Source organism: Bison bison, unplaced genomic scaffold (assembly GCF_000754665.1).
Source record: "Bison bison bison isolate TAMUID 2011002044 unplaced genomic scaffold, Bison_UMD1.0 scf7180017864518, whole genome shotgun sequence".
Classification (NCBI taxonomy): domain Eukaryota; kingdom Metazoa; phylum Chordata; class Mammalia; order Artiodactyla; family Bovidae; genus Bison; species Bison bison.
Window position 1 is genome coordinate 10443325 of NW_011495071.1, and position 5189 is coordinate 10448513.

Here is a 5189-nt window from a genome sequence, read left to right on the forward strand (position 1 = left end):
ACGAAATAGTTGGAAGAAGTCGGAGCGGGACGAGGCCTGCCTGGGCGAAGGGGAGGATGGGACACCTGCCGGGGCCGGAGGGAGGATGGGGCCGGGCCTGCGCTGCGGCGGCGCGGGGAGGGCCTGGGCTGGGAGAGGGGCGTGAGTTGGAGGAGGCCGTTTGGGGGAGCCTGTCCAACTTCCTGGGAGAATCAGGGCTTCCCGCTGTGCCCCGGGGCCTGGGGGACGAGGAGATGCCCCATGGCTGGTAGGAGATGGATATTGGAGATGTCTGGGGGTGCTGGGGAAATAGGAAACTTGCCTCTGAATAACTACTGAATAAAAAAAAAAAAAAAAAAAGAGTACGTGTCCCCGGGGAGGTTCGGTTGGGTTAGGAGCTCCTGGGACACCAGGCCTGCTCCTTCCGGGGGCCCGTAGGAGCAAGCAAGCGGCAGTTTAAAGAGGGCTTTTGAGAGAATCGTTTTGCCCCCAGGACAGCTAACTGACAATGAGGCGGTTGGGGTAAGATGGGACCTGGGAGGAGGGTACCCTGTCCGGAGATCTGGGAGAGGAGAAGAAGGGTCAGGATCTGTGAGGAGCTTCATTCTCTGCTGAGTTCGAGGTCCTCTTCTAGGAAGACATACTGGGAATTGGTGAAGCGAGGAGGAGAGGTGATACTGTCTTGGGGCACAGTGATTCTAGAAGTTGTAGTTCCGTAAAGTTGGTTGGAAGAGTAGAACTGTTTCTAGTCAGTTGAGGGAGGAGGAGCTCCTTGAAGGTTGCTAAGTTACCAGAAGCTTGTAGGCACCGCCTAGGGCTGGTGTTAGGGGAGGTCAGTTCTTTCAGGTCCTAATTCGGGCTTAGTTAAGGCGTGTCCTCATTCTTTTTTGGCTGCCTGGAGCTCTTAAATTGGTTTCCACGAGCCCAGCTTGAGCTAAGAGGTTGTGTAGGTGCTGAGGGCTGATGAATGTCTTTGGGTCCAGAGACATTTAGGTTAGGAGCTTTCAAACTTTAAAAAAATTATGGTAAGAATAACGTTTTTCATTATCATCTAGTACATACCCACATAGGAACAAGAAGTTTCACAAAGCAGTACTCATTCTTACTACTAATGATGCATACTGATGATTGCTATTATATTTCATTCTTTTTCTTTAAGAAATGCTAACTAAACGCACTAAATTGATACATGGGTCATAACTTGCAGTTTGACAAACTGTCTCCAGGGCACATTTTTTTGGCTTCAGTTAGTGTCTTCCTGTATGTTTCTAGAGAACAAGGATGATAATAAGGAGATAGGGAGGGAGAGTGGAACCCCCCTGGTGCAATTGACTACTTTTGTTTACATATTTAGAAGGTGTGGTAAATTGTACCATGATCTTTGATGTCTTAATTTGCCTGATCAGTTGATAAAATTTTGAAATAAGTATGTGCTTTTAATTTTCTTTGTTCTTTGCTGGATCTGAGAAATATGAGAGGCCTAGTTCCATACAGTTGATTCATCCTTACAACATCTTTAAGGTAATTTTAACGTTACAATGTTATACATTAATTTGCCTTTCTGCAGTATAAAAAATCTCAAGCTGAAACCCATACTCTTCCTACTCCAATAATTAATGCATGATATGCTTTTTCTGCATGATTTAAGGTGTAGGTTCCTGGCTTTAGTAACTTAATCATAAACTTAAGATATCTTTCAGTTAATTAACATCTTAATTCTCCCCATGAAAATGACATTTTCATCTGTTTTTGAAACAGATAAGGTCCTTGTGTGAGTAGTATTATAATAAATGTTAACGAGTATTGGTGACCAAAGTGAGAAGCCTTCATGTGTTGTGATGTTTAATGTCCTTTTAAAAGTGTCACATGGCCTTTTGTTACAGGACATTGAGTGTCAAATGATGCTGCCTGATTTCAGTAGGTACATATTTATAGGTTGTATTTAAGACCAGTTCAATCATTTTTATTTTTGTTGAAGATGCCCTCATATTATTTGAAACCTGGAATTCAAAAGCACAGCCATCAGGAAAATATTGCCTGAAGTAAAGTTTACCACTAGGGCCACATTCTTGAGTAGATGCTTTATGAAAGCATTCTTATTATCTTCAAACTTACTGTATTATAAAATACATCTTTCTTACCTTTATTTTTTGACTATCTCTTGGTTGCTCTGCCTGCATGTATCAGTCATCCTTTAAAAATTACGTTTAACTCAGGTAAAAATTTGTTTTAAAATGTTTAAAAGTTTTCTTTGTGTGGTAGATGTTTGGGACATTAAGGAAGATTCTCATTAATTCCATTTTTCTGGGAATCATGTGTATCTGTCAATAAACAGTTGTGGCGAATTTACCCTGAGTGATTCTGTGTGCTTTTTTTTTTTTTTTTTATAGTTTTCCTTTCTATTCTTCAGCTTCTTCCACCTGTCTATACTCTTCTAATTTTTGCTCTTTTACCCTTCAATTTTTCCTTCTGAACTGCTGTGGGTTTGAAAATTAGATGCTTACCTTTGTTAGAACTTTGAGTAAAATGAGATTATATTGCTCTTAATAATGTTCTTTCATTTATATATATTATATATTAAGTATAATATATATACATGTACTTTTTTTTTTTTTTTTTAGTGTATGAACTATGTGACATGTATTTTGCAGGCCTGTTTGCTGACTTCTTAGTCATGGGCTGTGTTTTGAATAAGTGAACTGTATAGTTTGGAGCTTAGTTGGTTGTTTAAGAAAAAGTTGTAAAAAGTAACATGAAACTGGTCAGACTACAACCTGGACTTAAGGGGTGAAGAAATCATTTGTTAATAGCTGTGATTGTTGCCTCTGCCCCACATGCAGTTCATTGTCAAGAGGTACCATTCTTCCTTTTTTTTTCATCTTTTCCAGTACCATGTTCTAGCTGTTAGTTTTTTGAGATTGGAACGCTGCCAGCCTAACTATTCCCATTGTTGTTCTCAATATACTTGATCTTGCATAACTTCATCAGAGTACTCTTCCAAAGAATATTGCTGTGATTTATCATTTACCTCCTCAAAAACCATTAGCAATTTCCCAGAGCCAGCACTGAATAAAACCCATAGTGTTTAGGTTGACATTGAGAGCATTTTTACTGACATTACTTTTCCAGCCCTAAATGCAGAGCCCCTGTTCCTGCCAAGCTGTCTGCTTTTCGAGCCTTCCTTTGCATGTAGCATTATTCCTGAAAGTCTGCAGGACTTTCTTCATGAAATCCTGCTCATCTTCATTTCGTTACAGCTGATCCCTCTTCCTTGAAGTCTTGCTGTTTTGTTGATACTACTTCTCCTGTATCACTGTATAGTTAACCAACTGTGTGTCTGATTTCTATCCCTTTTAGATTGTAAACTGATTGAGACAGGAGGCTCATATATCCTCAAACCTGTAGAACACCCTGCACAGAGTTGAGTATAGTTCATGGACCAAGACAGTTAAAATTGCAGATCTCTGGAAATTCCACCCTAGACTTACTGAATCAGAATCTAGGAATCTGCCCAGGTGATTCTAATGTACAGTAATGTTTAAGAATTGCTGACCTAGCATGATGCATAAAATTGCAGTAGATACACATACAGTTTTTTAGCAGATAATGTAAGTGAATTGAGCAGTATCAGTTCAGCAGATGGGTTTAATTTTAGGGCTTTGAACTCGGGCAGCCTAGATTTGAGTCTTTCACTCGTTAGCCATCTGACTAGACTCTCTTTGCTTTAGTTTTCTGATGTGTAAAACAGGGTTAGTAGTACCTCTGATAAAGGTCGTGAGAACTGAGCAATAACATGTATAAAACAACATAGTACCAAGCACATAGTGAACTCAATAGATATTATGAAGTGTTGTCATGTTGATCATAACAGGGGTCATCGAAGTAAGGAAACGAGAACAGACTTTATGTCAGTCATTGTGAATACACAAATTACTCATGTTTTTAAGAATTCAAGCTTAAGATTCATTTTCTATTGTAGACTGACAGTTGATGGATCTGTATGGCATATAAAGTCATAAAAATGTGTTTTTTCCTTCTTTAGAACGATTGATGCCAAATTAGCATGTTAGATTCCGCTCCCCCCTACCCCATCTCCCTGAAGGAGAATGCAAAATTCTGTGTCACACACAAACACACCCCTGGGTCAGGAAGATCCCCTGGAAAAGGGAATGGCAACCCACTCCGGTATTCTTGCCTAGAGAATTCTATGGACAGGGGAGTTTGGTTGGCTACATAGTCCATGAGATCGCAAAGAATCAGACATGACTGAGGGACTAACGCTTTCACAGACACATAGTTTCCAAAATTCCTTTCCATCTGTAATACTTCTCATTGGTGTTCTTGATTTTCATATCACTGTCAGAAAGTGCTAATTCATGTTTATTGAAAGTAAAGTTCACTGTTTTATTCATCCAACAAATATTTGTTGCCACTTGCCTGACAGTGCTTTGTAGTACACTGAACTGAACTGACAGATCCCTGCTTTTGTGGGACTTGGGTTCTGGTGGAATTTATCACTAAATTAACAGATAGTGATAAGTGCTGTAAAGAATGAAACAGTGAAGTGATAAGTGCTTGCTGGTGGCAGTGTTGCCATATTTAATGAGGTGGTCAGAGGCAACTTGGTTGAGAAGGTAGCATTTGTGCTTAAATTTATTTGAGATTTAAATGCTGAGATGAAGCCAGCTAAGCCAAGAGCCAGGAAAATGGCATTCCTGTAAAAGCCTTAAGAGGGGGAATCAACTTGGCAGGTTTGAGAAGTAGAAAGCCAAGCCAGCTGAAACCTAGTGGGCTAGGAAAAGGGTGGGAGGAGGTAATCATAGAACAGGTAAAATGAAGCCCTGAAGGCTGTGGTAAAGACTGAATTTTATTCTGATTGTGAAGAGAAGCCTTTGGAGAGTTTAAAGGACATGACTTACATTTTGAAAAGATCACTTAGATGATCTTGGAGAATGAATTATACAGTCATGATAGACTTAAGAGGAACCTCTTGCCACAGTCCTAGCAAGAGGTTAATGAAGGCTTAACCCAGACTAAAGTAGAGGAAATTGAAAGAATTGGGCAGAATTGGGGTGTTAGTGGCTCAGAAGGTAAAGAATCTGCCCACAATGCAGAAGACCCGGGTTCGATCCCTGGGGAGGTAAGATCCCCTGGAAGAGGAGATGACAGCCCACTCCAGTATTCTTGCCTGGAGGATCCCATGGACAGAG

The 5189-nt window shown here is 40.4% G+C and overlaps 1 protein-coding gene across 4 annotated transcripts in view; it reads left to right on the forward strand.

Moving 5' to 3' along the window:
- Positions 1-5189, forward strand: part of TBCEL (tubulin folding cofactor E-like) — a 66130-nt gene that overhangs the window by 364 nt on the left and 60577 nt on the right. For 2 of the 4 annotated variants that reach the window (XM_010830490.1, XM_010830493.1), the window contains exon 1: positions 20-1500. The exons of the other annotated variants lie outside the window; for them this stretch is intronic. The gene's annotated coding sequence lies outside the window, so the exon portion shown is untranslated. Of the gene's footprint in view, positions 1-19; positions 1501-5189 lie in introns of those variants that run through there. 4 annotated transcript variants of the gene reach the window in all.